The sequence below is a fragment of the Typopeltis vanoorti genome, chromosome 6 (assembly GCF_054136105.1).
Source record: "Typopeltis vanoorti isolate ZY-2024b chromosome 6, IOZ_Tvanoo_1.0, whole genome shotgun sequence".
Classification (NCBI taxonomy): domain Eukaryota; kingdom Metazoa; phylum Arthropoda; class Arachnida; order Uropygi; family Thelyphonidae; genus Typopeltis; species Typopeltis vanoorti.
In genome coordinates, this window is record NC_143554.1 from 6,185,981 (window position 1) to 6,206,970 (window position 20,990).

Sequence of the window (20,990 nt, forward strand, 5' to 3'; positions counted from 1 at the left end):
CTTAACGACAAAATCAAAAAGTACACTGCTGTTTTCTAGCTCCTCACTTATCATTAGCCGACAATTTCTATGGTCAGGCGTATACCGAGATGCATTCATTTGCTTAATATTACCCGTCATCGCGCTTTGTGGCTTTAAGTATTCGAGTACCATTATCTTCTGTCTCGGTAACAACGCGGTACTCTACAACCTGACCTAATTGTGCATATTTTCGGCTATTTTTAAAAGTTGCAAAACCTGTTTAGAACAATAGTGTCATATGCAATTAATTCGTTAAGGGAGCAAAGAAGGAACCTGGGTGTTTTTGAAGAGTTAGGATTTGTGGTCGTTGAATAAAATAATGTGAAGAAGGAGAGGGCTGTAGGATAATATGAAATGATAAGTAGGGCAAGAGGCAGAAGCAGAACATCTACGGGAGAAAAAGATTAGAACGAGTGTGTGGAAAAAGGAAAAAAAAATCACCTGTCAAGTACAATGTCCTCTTCTGAACAGCATCAGGCATGTATGGAGAGGTATTTGAAGTGTCAACGCGAAATGCAATGAAGGTATTATAAAATTGCGTCGATTTCTGGAGTTGGAAGCTGTACAAGAATCTGCGAGTGGGATATATCAATGCGAGGAAAGGCTAGAAGTTGAAGGCAACCCAAGGGGGAAAATATATGATTTTGTCTACATATCTGAATGTTATAAATGTAAGAAGAAATGGAGGGAGATCTTTTTAGCAGGTTTGAAGTTCAAAGGATTGACCTTAACCCACTGGAGAATGGCTATCGGTGTTTATGCATTACTTCTCCATTTTATATCCTAATTTATTCATTATCCTAGCATATTCCTAAATTTTATAGTTATCCACAAAACGTTTCTCCCAATTTAAAAGCAAATTTACTACGCAGTTCAATTAGTTTCCATACTGTTTTGGAAAGGATTGCGTTCTTCGCTTTTTAGTTTTTCGATTGCCCCTTGATGTGCCATTTCGATAAGTTCTTGAATGGGAGGATACTCCTTTTCAGGCAAGTTCAAAAATTTATTTACATTTTCGGAATTGACTTCTACAGTCTGCAGCTTTGTTATCCCAACCACATTCCTTGTTAACGTTTTCGAAATATAACTCAAACCTTCACTCTTCATTTTAATTTGTGGGCAGTTTTTTCCCCCAAAAAACTTCCATTCTTGCATCTAATTTTGAGTTGTTTATTTATATGATAAGAACATCGTAGAAAACAAGTGACAATTAAAACAAAGTTCCATCACTTTTATTGCACGTGGTTTCCCTTCCACTTCACAAATATGTACAACATTGTAAATGACTGATAATTAAATAGACGGTGAATGAAGAGAGGAAATTATAAGTTAAGTTCCCCGTAAGCTGTAGACTAATTCTCATCTACACCTATGAAGTGATCAGGCCACATCGAACGAAGGTTTTGCTTTTTCTTGTTTTTTTTATATATATTTTTAAGAAAATATGTACAGATGATTTTGTGTGGTAAATAAAAAATAAACCACGCTAAGTTATTAGAAATCATTCATACTAGTTAAAATGTTTTAGTCTTCTTCGATGCATTTCAAATTATTATTATTATCAACACCCGACCTCCATGGAGTCACAGACTCATCGTGGGAAGTATTCACTATTGCATACAATGCTCATCCAACCGCGTCTTAAACTCATTCAAGGTGTCATTGAATGAGTTTAAGAAAAATTGAAAGAACGTCCACAACACACTCAGGCAATGCATCCCACTCACCAACCACTCTCCATGCAAAGAACGTGCTTCTCACTCCTTTGCTCACACCCTCCTTATACAGTTTCCAGCAATGGCCTCTTGTTCTACTTCCCTCTCCAATTCTATGAAAAATCTCTTCCATGTCTACCTGATAACAACCCCTGACCAATTTACATGTCTCAATCATATCCCTCCTATTCACGAGGCTCTGCAACCTACATTTCCTCAATCTGTCCTCGTACTCCACATTCCAAAGACCACTGACTACCTTTATGAATCTTCTCTGTACCTTTTCCAACATGTTAATTGCTTGCATTTACCGATTGTTTTTTGGAATGAAAAGTCGGATTTTAAAGTTGGAAATCCCTGCCTCCCCAACATATGACACCAGCTAACTCGCTTTCAGTCGATTAGCCTATGCAGTTCTACTCGTAGTACACGAGATACATATTTTGGCTTTATTATTATTATTATTATTATTATTATTATGTGACACCTCCAGGGAGTCCATCGAGGGAGAGTGTGCCAACAGCACCAAACGATTAATTTCCAACTACTAACCGCGCTCAAACTTGCTTAACTTTTTGCTGGGCCATTAGTAGCAGAGGCTTTACCAATCGACCAACCTTTGCTGGCTAATAGTAACAAGAACCCGCTTCCTCCAAAATCGACAGCAAAATCACGAAATTATTTTTTTATTATTATTTTTAATCAGAACGTGTAAATAAAGAAGTTAATAATGCAAATAAAGAAAAGACGTGTAATTTCCGTAATTTAAAAACCGCACTTTTTTTTTTTTAAAGCTGTTCACTGGTCATTATTGTGGACAGAAAACTTAAGTTTAATGGGCATATTGCTAAGATTGCCAAAACATCACATCAAATTACATGATTGTTGAGGAACACACTAACAAGCAGGGATAGGGAAGTTATTGTTCCACTCTATAAGGCATTAATAAGGCCGCATTTGGACTATTGTGCACAGATCTGGTCGCCAGGATTTCTTGGTGATACGGAAGTGGTAGAGAGGATTCAGAGGCGGGTTACAAAGATTATTGCAGGTCTGTGGGATGTTCCCTATGAGGATAGATTGATGATCTGTGGGCTCCAAAAACTAGCTGATAGACGTAGGAGAGGAGATATGATAGAGGTATTTAAATTGTTAAAGGGATTTTACAGGATTGATACTGATGATATTCTTAAGACCAATGCAGGATGTGAGAGAACGAGGGGCCATCCCTGGAGATTGTGTAAGAGTGTGGTTAACAAGGGTGTTAGGACTAGATTTTTTACTTGGAGGGTTGTGAATGGGTGGAATGCTTTGCCAGAACTGGTTGTGAATGCTTCAACTTGAATGAATTTAAGGAGAGGTATGACAGGTATTGTGTAAATAATGGTTAGTGTTTCAATGTCGGGTCTCCCGCGATGAGTCTTTTGACTCCATGGAGACACCCTTAAAATAATAATAATAATTATTATGGAAGAAGGGCGGAGGTATAGATAAACTGTTCAGCTTCATGGAAAACCTGAAGCATAAAGTTAGTTCCGTATTTTTGAACGCATATTTTCTAATTACATATTACTTCTGAATTCTTCTCCAAATCCCCTTCATAAAGAATACCAACTAATTGCACGTTTACTAATTAGTTGCTTCTAAATGCCAATCATTATGCCCTTGTAAAAAGAAAAAAGAAAACGGAAATAATTGAATGTTTTCTTATTGCATTTATGTCTTCACAATTCCCATGAAGCCGATTTCAATCTCCGCGCTGCCGCGATTCCTACATTTAATCTAAATCCTTTCAACCAAAGAAGAAATATCGCGTCGCCATTAACATTGCACTATTCAAATCCTTTTTTAAAAAAATGCACACGGACCAACCACGTAATTTACTAACTAACTGAACTTCTGGTTACAAAAATTCACGAAGAAATTCAATTCAAAAAAGCTATTCTTTCCTCACAAGTTTGGCTACTGAGTTTTAAAATCCGGTGGAATGTTTCGGATAATACAATCAAAAGAGAGGAACGCACGCTGATATGCGATGATGCCATCTGTTCTCTGTAACACAATATAGGAAATTTTCGAGGTCACTCGGTATCGGATGCCTTTTGCTTGGAAGGAAGTAGGTTCGAATCCTCTAACATTTATAAGGAATATTCACCTGACAGAAACGAAATTTGGGCATAATGCACTGTCTTTATAACTTTATCCCAAATAGGCAAAATAGTCATACATCAAGCATGCATTAGTTAAATTTAATCTTGTATACTCGCTGAAGTAAATCAAAATCTTACCTTAATAGGGAAAATGTGAATCCGTCCTCAAACCCCTTCGAAATAGAAAATTGGAAAGCAGAAGCAAATTCTCACTCCAGTTCAGTGTTGGCAAGAAGAAGGCGAATCACATCATCTGCAGAACCAAATCATCCATTTCTTTTCCAATATTAATAAATAATAATAAAAAATAAAAAAAACGCTACGCACCCACTGTATCAAACATAAATCAAAAGCTTACAAATACACACATTTTACGTCTGACAAACAACTGCGAACTGGCGCTGTTCTTTACTTCCTCCTTCCCCCTACCGTCGGAAAATAATACTTCTACAGTTTCCGTCACCAAAATCCGCTCGTATTTTAATTCTACAGTTCTGAAGTGGCGGAGAATTAGGCGATGCGAACTTCTCATAACACAAAACACACAGAATTGCGTGCGAAATTTCATTGGCTTCATTCCCATCACCGAGTACAGAAATCACTGCATGAAAGTATGAACATAAACTCACGAGTAATTCCGCAAAGTAAATGAGCGAAATATCAACTCCTTAAATTCATTTTTATAATTATTTATCCATTTAACAATTGTCGAGAAGATCTTGTTATCTATTACTATTTTAGTTCTTGCTGGATCTGGTCCATTAAAGGCCATAGTCTTTGATTTTTCTGTTGATATTATCATACCATAATCTTTGGATATCTCATTTAGGTCTAAAATAGCTTTCTGTAAGTTATCTTCAAAATTTGTAATTATTATTTGGTCGTTCGTCGGCAAAGAGGAGAGTGTTTAATTTTACTGTAGGAAAAGTTTAATTCCTTGATGTAAGTTTTTATTCCATTTTATTATTATTTCATTTAAGTAGATATAAAAAGAGTTGCTGAGAGGGGACATCCCTGTCGGACCCCTTGGTTTATCTCTCTCGTATATGATAGCTCGTGATTTAATCTTATTTGTATTTGATTATTTTCATATATACTTGTGATAGCTTTTAGGATATTATTTGGTATTTGTCTTTCTTTTAATATGTTAAATAATATTTTCTTTTAACTTTGTCAAATGCTTTTTCAAAGTCAATAAATGCAATATGTGTTTCTAAATTGTATTCTCTTCTTTTCTCTATTATTAATTTTAGGCAAAAGGCCGGATCTATACATGGTTGTCCTTTTCTAAATCCATTCTGTACTTCTAAAATAAAGTTTTCGGAATATTTCATTAGTTTGCTATTTAAGATTCTGCTATATATTTTGTAACAGGAATTTAGTATACTGATACCTCTATAGTATTTATGATAATCTCTATTACCCTTTTTAAAGATAGGAACCGCAATTGCTTTTTTTCCATTCTATTGGAGGGGGGGGGATACCGGTTGAGTAAATTTTATTTAAAAATAGTAAGTCTTTCTTTGAATCTAGTTCCTGCGTATTTATATAGTTCTGAACCTAGTTTATCTTCTCCAGGTGATTTTCCGTTTCTTATTTCTTTCAGGCTGATTTCTAATTCTCCTTTAGTTATTTCCTTTTCATTTTCGTTAATTGTTTGCCAGTTGTCTTTTTTAAAATATTTGTCTGTCCACAGTTCTGTGTAGTAATTTAGAAATTCTTCTAATTTCAATTCAGTGTTTAATTTTATGATTTATCTGCATTTAAGTGTTTCAAAATCTTATATACATTGGGTCTTATTTTATATAAATCATGTTCTAAATTAGAAACAAATTCGTTCCATGATTCTCTATGTCTTTTTCTGACTTCTCTTTTAGCTATGGCTCTTATTCTTTTATATTCTATTTCATCTTCTAATCTTTTACTACTTAACCATTTGTGATAGGCTTCTGTTTTCTTTTTGATTATTTCTTTGATTGTATCATCCCAGATCTTTAGTTTTTTCTTTTATTGAATTTTTTGGCCTTTCCTAAGCTTTCATTTGCTGCTGTATTTAGTATTGTTTTTTATATTAAGCCATTCTATTTCTATTTCTTCATTTTGTTTTATTTTATCAAGATATTGGTTAATTCTTTGTTCATATAGCCATTGTACATTTGTGTCATTCAATAGTCTATTTTTATAAACTAGCTTATATTTCTCTCTGATAAAATGCAAATTATATTGCTTCTAATCCCTTTACAGAAGCAGATCAATTGATCATTGGAATCAGTACAGTAACGAGGATTTGAAGCGCTTGTGGTATCTAGCTTGGGCTCTCCCTAACCCAAAAAAGACAAAAATTTTGAAAAATTTAAATGCAACAAGTTAAATTTTACTAAATGCAATATGTAAAATACTTACTATTAACCCCATCAAAATGAATTGCAGAATTTGTGTCTAAAGTGGCGTATTGCCGAAAATTAAAAATACAATATAAAAATAGCAGACATTTATATCTATTGATTTATTGTTATTTTTTATATTTTTTATGTTTTGCGCCCCAAACTAGTTGCGCCCGTGGCGGACACCTCTTTGGACATTCCCTGGTTACGGCACTGATTGCAATTGACAGGCGTTTGGGGGATTGGCTATAAGCATAAATGCAGATGAAGAGAGCTGCGTTTATTGCATGCTAGCAAGTTTTTCCACACAACTGTCTACTTCCTTCTATCTATGAAATACACATTTTAGTTATTAAGTCCTAATTTCATTTAGCAGATTTTTTTTAATTTAAGAGAAAAATCATAATATTTATATTTATAATCAAAATTGACGTGAAATGACTATTGTTTGAATATGCTCCGTGAGATGTCGCAGGAGGTTCGCCAATACTCACGCGAGACATCATTTTCCTGTTCTCGCTTTCCCAACGAATCTGGTGTCCGAATTAATTTTGATTGTTTTCATGGCCTCCATTCTAAATCAATTATGTTTGTTGTGTTTGAAGAACACTTAAAACACGTGTCTTTTCGAACTAAATGACACTGGTCTTGCACAAATTGCCTCTTCTATTTCTCCTTAAATTAATTCTGGCTCAAGTGCAACGGTTACAAGAGAAAATGATTCGTACTCCCTTTCTCTTCGCATTCTTCCTCAATAACCCGACCACTGAACGAGCCTTGATGTGTATGCACGTCAATAATTACATCAATGCGATGTGTCCATTGGAGTTAATATAACATTTGGATAGCCTGTGTACCTCAGTGGATGTGGCGTTTGCACACCATGGCGCATGACCGCACGAAGGAAGACTTTTTGGTTTCAATCTAGTCGGCGACTACAAGAAATTTTTCTAAGCCTTTTTTCGATCGGTTCCCGAGTTAGTCGATCTCTGGCACGGGAAAGTCGGTTTTTTTCTCCCGGAAACTCAGGTTTTTCGTCCCGTAAACTCGAGAAAATCGACCGTAAGCCCACATTATTTCAGACATTAAATAGGAGTGTTAGGGTTCGGGACCACTGGATGGCGGCACTTATTCAGCCGTCTCTCTTCACTGCATGCCACTTAATTAGTGATAGCCTTGGGCCAGCTATCTCTGATTGAGTACCAGTGGAGATTGAACTGCCCACTCAGTCTCCATAAGTTAGATAGAGCTAAAACGGCCTTACCTAGCTTTTATATGCGGGAATAAAAAGGCGTTAGATGATTTTTTTTTATTACTATAATAATCACATGGATGCGAAGCTTATATTTTTAATATATTTTATCCGTGTGGCAGTTTGGGTGATTTCAAGAATGTAAACTTGTATCTTTTCTTTGGTCTTACTGTCCCTTTTTCCTAATTATTTAGCAAACTTTGCAACTCACATCCCAATATGATATCTTCACAATTGCATACATTCCTTAATTTCGATGTCATCTGTGTACTTTCTTATTTTTCAGAGATCCAAGAAAATCAATCCTGTTCCCAATAGTTCAGACGGAATAATAACCCCTTTTCCTACTCATTCCAACATTATAATCCTTTCTCTTGCTTCTCCACTAAAGTTCTCCTCTACATCGCACTAAGATCCCTTATCGCCCAAGCGCTGTCATTTGGAGGCGATTTTCCCCTAGCATCAGTAAATTCGAGTTTTTCATTTCGCAAAACAGGCAAGCTGATCAGAAGAACACGTGCAATAAATGCACTAGCCTCATAGTCTTATTTGCTTCGGCCATAATTGAATACTGCATCTTTAGTTCTTTGAACTGTAATATCATGATTATAACACCAACCCCCCCTTTCCTCCATAACGCAAAACATTTGACACTTTGTGACAATAAATCAACATCATTTCTCCACTCCTACAATGCTAATCAATGCAAGCCATCCTGAAATGTTATCAGAGTCTCGATCGAAGTCACTTTTGATCACTCATAACTTTGCATCATCAGCAACCTGTTCATCTTCTCTCTCTTCACTCTCGATCATATCATTAATGCACAAATTAAATAGTATTAGGTCATGATTAGAGCTCTGCAATTCAATTTCTGCATACATTGTTATTACTTTTCCTATCGTCTATCGCTTATCTCTGCTATCAGCTTATTAGTTACTTCTGTACATACTCATATTGGCCACTGAATTAAAAACCTCATGCAGATATCCGCGAACACCACGAACCCAGCGTATGTGTAAAATACTTAGTTATGTGCCACATTGTGTTCTAGGCAACTATTTAAGAATGTCGCTGGATGCCCATTTGGCTTGAGCCAAGATTTTGAAAGCAACAGAGCTGACGGGTTTTCTCAAAAGATAAGATATCCCGGTTGTTTAATCAGTTGGAAAATAACCTATATTGATCTTCCAAGAGACGTAACCTGTCCTAAGATAGTTTGCAGAAACAAGATCGCCGTCGTCAGTGAAGGCTTGTACTGACAATCTGAACTTCCTGTGTGCAGCAATTTTTAAAGTAAGCATGGGCAACCTTTCCTAGTTCGGGGGACAAATTATCATTCTGTCTCCGAGTCAAGGGCCGGACCAAATTATTAAATAAAATAAATTAATATTATATGAATTAAAACAAGTTGCTACTTCATATTTCATATAATATAATGCTTTGGTATAAAGCTCTACATAAATTTTATAATATAATGAACGACATAACAATTTAATGTGAAGATTGGCCTTGTACTTCAACTACGAGACTATCAATATTGACGTTAATATTATTTAAGGATAATCGCATAGAATTTTCGAGGTTTTCGTCCGTTATTCTTGTCCGAATTTTTGATTTATTGTATTTCATCCTCGAAAAAAAACTGTTCACACAGATATGTGCTGCCGAAAAGACAAATGATTTTTCTTGAAAAGGCGCGTGAATTTGTATATTTTTCTTCCACCAAATAAAATTTATAAAAATCTGTCAAAGCAATGTTGTTAAATTGTGATATTAGCACTAAATCCGCCTGAAGCTCAATAAGTTCCATCTGTAAGTTTTCTGGCACGTTATTTACATCAGCATCCATCGGACGAGCAAATATAGCGAATGTGGAGTCTTTGTTTTTGAAGTCGGCAAACCTTGTATCAAATTGCTCTATTCGTGAATTCAGTCCTTCTCCATAATAATTATAAGGGATATTTTTATGAGTTGCTAGAGTAGGAAAATTATAACAATTTTTAGCTCTTATCTGAACAGAACACATCAACGCAGGCACCGAACATAACATAACATCAATGCAGACACTGAACAAAGAACAACGCCAACGCAAGTACCGAACTGATAAGCTGTAACACGTTCACACACGCCGCTAGTCAAAGTGAGAACGATACCTTGGTTAAAGAAAACATAGTGTGTTTTGTGCAAGTCATATGACGTCAGCTTAATGTGAGTTAGTAGAACATACCATGTTTTCTCCCACCATGAATCAGACAAACTTAGCAGAAATAGATTAGGGCCGAATCCGGCCGCGGGCGGGGATTGCCCATATGTGGTTTAAAGCATTGAATGAAGGCTCTTCCCGAATAATATCTCACTAAACCAAGCACAGTAAATTGAAGAGCATCTATATTAGCTGTTGCATGTCTGTATGCAAAATCAAAGTTTCTAATTCAGTAGTCAATATTTGTATAGTCGATAAGGAAGTTTTGAGTTATGCCACTTAGAAGAGTAAAATGGGTTATTTTTCAAATGACTAAACACGAGGATATCTCGTATTTTAAGAAACCAGTCAGCACTACTATTCTCAACACAGCTTCAGCCAGACGGAAAACCCGCAAGATAATTTACTTTTCTATTTGATCAACACTATTGGCGATTACTAACCATGAGCATAGTTGTGGTGATGCTCTACAACGACAATTTTGGAAAAATGCTGTGTATATGACGTTTACATAAATTCGCATAAAGGTCAAAAATTCCAGTGGCCTGTATGCGTACATATTATTGTCTGAAATAGTTCGAGTTTCAAAGCAATTTTCTTGAGTTGTATTGTTAATAACCCTTTGATGTGAGAAAAATGACTTTCCTCTGCCTAAGATTGTTCTGTACACTGAAACGTAGAATGGCATTTCGTCCAGAAGACTAGCACCAAGCAAGTCTGCTGGACATAACGCCATTTCTACAGAACTTCACAAACACGTAGATTCCTTGGGGAAATGTTTGAAAGAATGAAATGAAATGAAATAAATGAACTATTATTGCTAGCTGACAAACACGATGCTGATATTATTTGCATCCAGGAAACGAAACTTTGACAAACCAGTAAAATAAACATTAAAACTATGATAACATAAGACAAGATAGGCTTACTGACCAAAATCGAGGACGGCTTCTGACACTAATTCGATACTTGTCATGTAAAGCTGTTGAGTTAGACATAGTAGCAGAAGGATCTGAAATACGAGGAATCCAAACAGTGGAACCAAGGTAAAAAGCCATTAAACATATTCAATTGTTATCATCTTCCTAAAAATCCTGGACCAAATCTTTCCAGCCTATCCCATCTCATTGAAGAAAACTCCATTATCTTAGGAGACATGAATAGCAAACTTCTGTTATGGGGTTCTGAGGAAATCAACCCAAGAGGAGAAAACCTTAGTAATTTCTTAGATGAAACAGGACTAATAACTCTAAACAGTGGAGAACCCACTTATCTCTCTCTCTCTCTCTCTCTCTCTCTCTCTCTCTCTCTCTCTCATTCTTATGGTAAAAAAGATGCCCTAGATATTACTGCAGTCTCTCCAGATCTTCAGGACGAAGCAATTTGGTCTATTTTGGAATCAGTAGAAAGCGACCATACACCCAATATTAATCAATCTGGACCAAAAATGACTAGACCCGCCCAATAAAGAAATATCATTTGGAACTTCCAGAAGGCAAATTGGAAGAAATACAAGGATGAAGTAAGTAAAATGCTGAAAGATTACACATACCATGATGACTTACACAAAGACTACATAACTTGGAAGAATATTATTCTAAATGCAGCAAAGAAAAGTATCGCAAAGTGTTACAGGAGAAAGGTTATTTCAAACTACACAAAAGTTCACCAGAAACTTGCCAGTAAAACAACTAAAAGAAATGAATTATTTAACATCTTAAAAATTCGAAGCTCTCCAAAAATCAGGATCGAGTACAAGATAAACGCTGAAATTAAACAAAAATATAATATATTACAAAGAACAAGACAGCAAGAATTTTGCCACAACTTAAATCCAAACACTTCAGATACCAAACTTTGGAAACTGACTGCTAATTTACAAAGAGACTTATCAAAGGCAAGTGAGACAAACACGCTAAAAAGATCCAGATGGAAATATCAAAATTGGAGATAGGGAGATCGCAAATACCTTGGCCTTTCATTTTCAAAATGTAAGCAAAGTAGAAATGAATACTAGGAAAGGCAATCAAATATCAAAATAGTCGACAGCAGAAAAGCGCTGCAAATTCCCCAAAATATAAAATCAAATTATTTTGGGACCGATTTACAATCTCTGAATTTAGAGATTTCTTGGAGAGACTATATATAAATAAATCATGGGGAACAGATAACATACAAGGAATTATGATCAAACATCTTCCTTAGAACCAGTAGAAAGCGATCTACTGCCTTAGATTGGTTACTTCGCATATACAACAATAGCCTAAAACAAGCGCAAAGCTCAAAAAGACTGGAGGACAGTCACAATCATACCAATATTAAAGCTATACAAACCTCAAGTCACACCAGGAAGTTATAGACCAATTTCACTGACTGCAATTCCAGGCAAACTAATGGAAAAAATGATACTCCAAAGTTTGAATTACTATCTGAACAAAAATAGTATAATACCACATTTTCAGGCTGCCTTTAGAAGAAATCACTCGACAACTGATCAACTTTTCTACTTAACCCAAACAATTCAAGATAACTTCCAGACCAAATCTACCTAGTTCACCATTGCAATTTTAAAGATTTTAGCAATGCCATTGGCTAGATGTGGAGGCAGAAACTCTTTTCCAAACTTTGTTATCTTGGAATAGAAGGGAAAGTTCTACACTGGATTTATAACTTTCTAAGAAACAGAACAATTCGAGATAGAATAAATAATACCTTTTCCAAGAAAGTGAAAATAAGACAGGAACTCCCTCAAGGCAGCATTTTGAGCCCACTCTTTTTTTCCATCTACTTAAGCGACTTAGATAAAAATATAAATAAAGAAACAAATATAGCTATGTTTGCAGATGATTTGGTCCTATTCTCAGCTCACAACAACCTAGAAACAGCAGACGGTCACTTAAACAAAGCCATTGAAGATTTTTCTGCATATTGTGAAAACCAAAAAAATCAAAATTAACCCTAATAAATCAGAAATTTGTGTATTTACCATTAATAACCACCTCAGAAAGTGGAGACCAAAGATTAATCTAAATAGTCAACTAATTACATTTAATGAAAATCCAAAATACCTTGGAGTTACTCTGGATCCATCACTAAGCTTAAATAAACATATCAACAATGTTGCAGTCAGAGGAAATAGAAGACTTAATATCATGAAAAATGTCTCAGGTAAAGAGTGGGGAGCCGATGCTAAAACCTTAAAAGTCAACTTCACAAACCAATTTAGACAAGCTTATAAAAATTCAGAAAAATGCAGCTAGAATCACATGTGGACTAAGGAATACAACTCCTGGAAAAATAGCAGAATTCGAATCCAACCTGGTTCCTTTAAAAATTAGGTGGCAAGAAAATCTCACTAAATTTGTAGAAAAAAGAGCCAACCTGGACATAATCGAACAAGTGAACTTTTTTAAAAATTGGCAACCCACAAACAGAATGAAGAAAAAATCAACTATGCATGAAATCATGGAAAATAAAATTCCTTTGAATTGTCCAAATAAAATATCGAACTACCCAGCATTTCCTCCAAATCAAGACAGAGAAAATAGCTTATCAATTTTGAAATAGGGAAACATGAGAAAAAAGCCTAGAAAACCCTGAAATGTTGAGATCATTAGCTCTTTCAAAAATAATTGATTATGGATCTGACTCAATAAAGATCTACACAGATGGCTCCAAAAATCAGAATAGCAATTCTGGGAGTGGCATACTCATCTATAGCTCTCAAAATATAGAACTAAAAACAACTAATAGTATTGGATGCAACTCATACCATGCAGAATTAATAGCCCTTAACACAGCACTGCAACATTTGGATAAACAAAACCCAAAGGAATTTATATTTTTCACAGATTCCTTAGCAGCCCTTCAAGCTATTAAGAACTGGTACAATAGTCATCAAGAAATAATTAGAGACTAGCAACAACATAAACAAACTACATAAGGTTTCTGAAATAATTTTCCAGTGGACCCCATTCCATGCGAGATTAAAGGGAAATGAAACTGCAGATGAAGTAGCAAAAATGGCTGCAACATCAAGTTGCAGCCATTTTTGCAACCACAGATTTCGATCTTTTTAAAAGCACTCAAAAAGAAAATATAAAAGGAACGATTCTCCAGGACACGACTGACCACTGGTATGTATTCAGCAGAAAAACCAGGAGCTACCATCAACTCCAAGTTTAATTGCTGTGCCACTACCATGATCCCTAACCTAAAGATTGGCCACACAAGGCCAATCAAGTTTAGCAATGGCATGAAAGTCTTCTCCCATCTGCAAAATCTGAAACATTGGGAAAGCATCGGCAATGCATTTACTAAATTGTATGAATATTTCCAAATGTGAACTTTATAACAATCCAGAAAAGGAGTTGTATAAAATACATGAATTAGACCTCTATGATCTGATGTAATATTACCCTGGGATAATAATAATAAAAAATAAATGTGTTGAATGATGCAACTTGTAAGCTTTTTGAAAAGCTACCTTCTTCAGTTTCGTCATTTAGTCTAAATTTCTCCGAATACGTTAAAGAGATAAGTAATAACAACTATTATTATTATTATTGAGAGAGAAGATCTCTAGAGTCAGGGATTATTGTGGAAGCTGCATACCGCACTCACCACATCATAATTCATTCACACTACCTGCATTCACAACCTAAGATAGTCCATTCCAATTGCACACAAATCCATGAAGTAAAAAAATCTAGCTCGCATCTCTTTCTTTACTGTTTTTTCTCCACTTCAGTGAATGCACAGTTGTCCTTTCTCCACCCACCATAAAATTACAAAATTACACTCACTGGAATTCTCTGAGATCTTTTTCGGATGTTAGCTGGTGTCATCACATAATCCTCCTTCTCCTTATTGTTGGTATCTGCAGTCTACAAAATCGCAGTCTCTGTTCCACAGTCCAGATATTATCTTTAAAACTCTTTTGCATCCACTGCACCGCACATGAATCACTTGAAACACCAGAATAGCATATCTGAGACTAGATAAGATGAGTTCGCATCTAAGACTAGTAAAGAGGTAGAATGGCTTCCTTATTTTGGCATGTTAAGATTCGTTTCAGCATTGTAATTATTCTCTGATTTGTATTTCCAATACTTGGAATATAGCACTTGAACTTCAACTTGCTATCTTTTAAAACTTTATGATTCATACCATGATTAGTTTCTTCTAGTTTTTCTTCTTCCTAGCATTTTGTGTGTGTGTGTATAATGGGGGGGGGGAGGTAAGTTGTCCAACTGGGCTAACCAGACTGTATATTTAAGTATAAGAAAAAAGCAAAGAGGCATGTATTTTACATACACTGTGTTGGCAAAAATATTCGGACAACTTTCGTCCTTTGCATGTTGTAGGATCGTCGTATCCTACAACATGTAAATATTTAGGGGATGTGTGCGTAAGTCTGAGGATAACAGGCGCGATCTGCTGTATGATTAGCAGTGAACTCAATGTGAAGGTGTCAAGTTCAGTTGAACTTACAGATCCCAACGTTGGATGGTAGTGCAGTGTCACATCTGTCATCTTCCTGTCCTTTTCTTTTTATTGCTACCTGTTTGAGTATACCGAAATCCACCGTTGCTTATATCTTTCATAAATGGAACATTGAGTGCGCAACCACAGCAGAAAAACGTCCTGGGAGGCCACTGCCACTCTTTGGCTAAAGTCGATGAGCTCTGTCTCGGAATGTTTGAGCATCTCACACGTCATCAGCCGTGAAACTTGCAGTCAGCAAAGAAATTGCTGCAGGGACATCTCTCAGTCATAGAACTATCCACTAAAGTTTCATGCCTTAGGTCAGTGTTTCTCAAACTTCAGATATCCACGTACCCTTCTTAAATTTTCATTATTACCAAGTACCCCTAATTAATTAAAAAAAAAAAAAAAAATCAGCTAACGCCTTTTTATTCCCGTATATACGGGAGTAGGCGAGGCCATTTAGCCCTATCTAACTTTTGGAGACTGAGTGGGCAGTTCAATCTCCACTGGTACCCAATCAGAGACAGATGGCCCAAGGCTATCACTAATTAAGCGGTACGCAGTGAAGAGAGACGGCTCAAATGTGCCGCCATCTCGTGGTGCCTAACCCTAACACAATATATTTAATGTCTGAAATAATGTGGGTTCTACGGTCGATTTTCTTGAGTTTACAGGACGAAAAACCCGAGTTTCCGGGAGGAAAAACCTGCTTGCCCGTGCCAGAGATCGACTAACTCAAGAACCGGTCGAAAGAAGGCTTAGTAAAAGTTCATCTAATCGGCGACTAGAATTCAACTTCTCTCTCTTCTGGCGATCTAGTGCCTGTGGTCCTGAAACCTCTCCAAAAATTCTCATAATCCAGAGGAGAGCAATTCGACTCATAAATGATCTCTCCTTACAGAGTCTCTACGCCTTGCTCACAGACACAATGTTTTGCTACTATGTTCTAAAGACACTCCCATGGTTACTGCTGTATGAACTAACAACCATTTTTCTTCAAGTGTATGTTGGACCTGTTGAAACAAGAGCAATAACCATGGAAATGCTCGCTAACACACCATATTGCTTCTCCTCTTTTATTCTGTCTAATGCTACATTCTTGAAGTACCTTCCACATGAAGTATTATCAAACAAATGAAATCTACAACTATTCAAGAAAAATGTTAATTAATTTCTTTTTCAGTCCTCTCCTGCATTCCTTGGAAAGTACTAATGGGCTTATAGATTGTTTGAAGTCTCGAAAATGTGATCAAAAAATAAAAAAATACTGGATTGATTATATCACCCGTTTACTGATACTCGCCTTTCTAAACCGTTCTCAGAACTGTAAGCGGTTATCCCAGAACAAGAGAAAAAAAAAAGCAGAATTTCGATCAAAATGGAGAAATGCTGTGTTTTCAGGATATTTTGAGACTACTATATTGTACACTACAGAGAAGAAGAGTAGAAAAGAGAAGAGTAGTACTGGTATATCGCATGGGCAATGCTTCTTGTCATTAATACATACTGGAACATATGTCACCACTGTGAAAGGTCATGTACACTGCTTGGAAAGAAGTCAACGTTCACCATAATGTGAGGAACAAACAAACAGCCATGATGCCCACCCACCTTAATAAGAAGTAGGACCTCCTTTTGCTGCGATGACTGCAGCAATCCTATGGAGCATGTTTATCACAAGCGTACGACAGCGATCAATGGGAATTTCGGACCATTCTTCCTGTACGCATGTAACGAGGTCTGGGACTCTTGCGGGGGTGGACACCCCCCCCTGACATCACTCGACGCTCATGTTCATCCAACAGATGTTCAGTAGGGATGACATCAGCACTGTGTAGAGGCAGTCAAGTGTGGTTATGTTCATGTCTACCAATCATGCAGTTACAGTAGCAGTCTTATGAGACAGTGCATTGTCGCGCTAAAAGTGACAATGGTAATTTCTGTAGAAACGTCCCAAAGTAGGAAGCATTACATTGTCCAGAATGTACAGATACCTTTCAAAGTTCAGTGTTCATGGCATCAGATAGGTCCGAGCCCCAAATCAGGAAAAACAGGACTATACCACCACACTGCCACATACTGGACATCCAACACACCCACACCCGCGTCCACCTGTTCGTTAGAGGGTGTCTCGTGATTCGTCGGTCTATAACACAGCTTTCCAAGCTTCCATATCCTACTGCACACGCTTTTTACATCATTGAAGACGATTCAACATGTTAGTTTGGGTAATAGGGGCTTGCATGTTGCAGTCCTACCATGGAAACCCATGTTGTGGGCCTCTTTTATGAATGTGTTTTAGCAGATTTCTGTTTCAGTCAATACTCAGAATTTTTCAACGTGTCAGCCGAGAAATGGCGTTTTTTACATATTAACTTTCGTAGCACCTTACGGACAGGTTTGGTAGTGGTCCACTGTGGACAGCACTCGCAAGTCGACTCTCTGCGCTTCCATTTGAGCATTGTGTCATCGATTGTTGACCTGGGATGACCTAATTTGTCAACAATTTGCCGAACAGATTAACCTGTCGCCTGACATCCTATCACAACGGCGCTTTTAAAATCCTCCAGTTCTATTCTCGCAGCCATTTAACCCAGACACAGTTACAATGATTTGGGAGCATCGTATTCTTCATTTATACCGGCTACAAACATGTGACTCGTTACATGGCACGATGCACCTTGCTCATGGGGTATTCGTTAACTTCTTTCCAAGCAGTATAGATCGCTCATTGGCTTAATCAGTCATTTCCAGTTTCATCAGTAGCTGTTAGGAACAAATATGACTAACTTATATTTGTCATATTTGTTCGCGAGTGACTGGTACTAATAACGAAGTATGATATTCTGTCAACTGTGTAAACATGTTTATCACTTCAATTATATTATTATTATGTGAGACTGCCAAGACTTATCACAGAAGGGCAGTTTACTGTATCACAATTCACCAATTCCCTACTTAATCCTCCAAGTACTACTACTACTACTACCACCACAACAACAACACCATTGTCATCAACACACAACGCGATCTACCGCTTACCACTATCAACAGTAATTTTTGTCTGTAAATTGCGTATATTCCCATAGACGATATGAGGAGTGAAAAACTAGAGTTTCCAGGGGAAAACAAACTCTTCTACCCGTATTTGATCGGCTAACTCATCCCCAGTTGAAAAGCCCATATACAAATTCCTGCCGTCTCGACGAGAATCGAACTCAGGTCTTTTCCAATCGCAGGGGATATCTTTTGTTCTTTCAACTGTGCTGGAAAGGCATATATTTATTTATATATCATTTCATTCGTGACTCTTTTCTCTTACAAACCTATCAAACTCACGATCTCAATAAAATGAACATATTCTCAAAACAACTTTTATTTTTATTATTATTATGTGACACCTCCAGGGAGTCCATAGACTCATCCATGGAGGGCCCCTGCTCTGCAACTCTCTGTCTCCACCACTCAATTCCCCAACTACAACAAACCACAGGTACACCAACGCCATCTACCGCCCATCACCACCACTTTCACAGACAATCACAAACATTCATGATCACGGCAGGATTCGAACCCTCCAGCCAGCTTTTTTGGCTGGAGAGCGGATTCACTAACCACTCAGCCAACCAGGCCGGCAAACTTTAGTGCTGAAAATGTGCAGTGGAGTGGTGTGTCCAATTTTGTCTGCCACTGTCGACCCGCTCGCAATGTGTTCCTGAATAAATTAGTCTCGCCATATTATTGTTATACAAATGTGTTGCTTTAGATTATAAAGGTTGAGAATTCCACTTTTTGTCACACAGAGCTTGAAATCATAACCAGTGGGTTGTGTGACAGAAGCTATGGACTTACAGTTATTAATACTTTTCCCAATGAGAAATTAGAACAGACTTTTAAAATGAGTTCATTTTTGATAATACGGTTCCTGTCTAAAATTGTTTACATTACCAATCAAACCTGCAGGTGGCTATTTTAAATGCCGTGTACGGCATGTTTCGTGTTTGCTGATATTGCTATCTGTTTTTGTGTCTGCTGTTACCGTGTTCAACATTTACATGTGTAATTATTACTCTTCACCGTGTACAATGTTAAGAAAATAATGGAATATTTGTAACCTGTTTATTTTTTATGTCCAATTTGCTTGTGGTACGTACATTTTAAATAAGCGCATTTTGATTTATAACTTTATACATCTAGTGCTAAAATGGAATTTTATTTGCTATGAAACGTGGAAACCTAATTTTATATATACTATAGTATTTGAAATTAATTTCATGGGACTTTAAACTATTGGGATAATTGAAGTAGTCAGTTTTGATGTGTTATAAGGGGTGGGGGGGGAGTTCATAATTTTGTATCATTGAAGCCGTATTTATTTATCCTTATCCCAGGTTTCATTAGTTACTATGTTTTGTTTTATTAATTTAATTAAAAAATGTTCGATACACTAGGTTTTAGAAACTGTTATTAGTTTCATCAAATTGAAAAGCAAGGTTTAGATTACATTTAGACATAAACTAAATATAAATGAGAGGATTCACTCTCCCTGGCCCCTTTTCCCACAAACCCTTCCCCTTCCTCAAAAAAGCGCCCTTAATAATAGTAATATATGTATATATTATTTTTAAAAAACCCGGTTTTTTTCAAATTAATTCTCCCACTTTTCCAAATTCCCCTTCCCTTTTAACAGTTTAACAGCAGAAGTATGCACATCGCAGAACAAAGACAACCAAACAACAGCATCTAAACAAGGTATGTGCAAATTTTCTTCCTCTATTATTCTGTATATTTGTCTCTAAAACATATGTAATGCCCTAAGAATTCTTGAGTAAAAAGCCACTGACTTTTAAAAAAAGGGGTACTCCTAAATGGAAGCAGGCAAAAATGGCCGTAAAAATAATAGTTCTTAAGAAGAGAAACATGGGAATTTTCCCAGAAATAATACCTATAAATATAAATGTTTTGCTTTGAAGTGTAGGGAATTGCAGTTCAGAGGTCATACTGAAAAAATTTGCAAAACAGTTCAGAAGATCATTTGGATGGTCAAAAAAATACTCTAACTAGTAGAGACAAATCATTAATCCTCTTTATAAGACTAATACATCCACTTCTGGACTATTGTGCTCAGATTTAGTCACCCAGGTTTCTTGGAGTTGTGAATGTCATTGAGGGAATTCAGAGGCAAGCCTATGGAAAGTTCCATACAAGGTTAGATTGGAGATTTGTGAGTTACAAAAATTTGGCAGATAGAAGGAAGATAAGTGACATGATAGAAATATTCAGGTGACTAAAAAAAGATTTTATGGAATGGAGGTAGGGGAACTTTTTCAGTATATGGCAGGTGGTGACAAAACAGGAGGACATCTTTGAAAGTCTTGTAAAGTTTCAGTTAGCAAGATTGTGAGATCTAGATTTTTTTTTTTTTTTACAAGGGTTGTGAATGAGTGGAATGGGTTGCTTGAGGTTTTGTCAGTTCTTCATCAGTAAATAAGTTTAAGGAACGGTATGATGGTCACTGTGTTAATAATGGTTAGTTTCTTACTTCCATGGTGAAATTTTGGTTGCATTGGAGATATAATAGGTATGTTGTGAACGATGTTTCTGGGCCTCAAACGATGAATTGCTGAACTCCATATACTGATACCTGTTAACAATAGTAAAGTGATCAGTGATGGAATTCAATTTCCATATATATATATATATATATATATATATATAAAATTGATTAATATGATAATTTCTTTTGTACCATAGCAGCTGACTGCTTTTTTC

General features: G+C 36.4%; 1 protein-coding gene across 3 annotated transcripts in view; it reads left to right on the forward strand.

Moving 5' to 3' along the window:
• Positions 1-19,218: 19,218 nt before the first annotated feature.
• LOC150105262 (polypeptide N-acetylgalactosaminyltransferase 11-like) overlaps positions 19,219-20,990 on the forward strand; it is a 220,800-nt gene continuing 219,028 nt past the window's right edge. For 2 of the 3 annotated variants that reach the window (XM_090394656.1, XM_090394657.1), the window contains exons 1-2: positions 19,219-19,364; positions 19,909-19,970. The gene's annotated coding sequence lies outside the window, so the exon portion shown is untranslated. Of the gene's footprint in view, positions 19,365-19,849; positions 19,971-20,990 lie in introns of those variants that run through there. The other variant, XM_090394655.1, reaches the window with a different exon arrangement.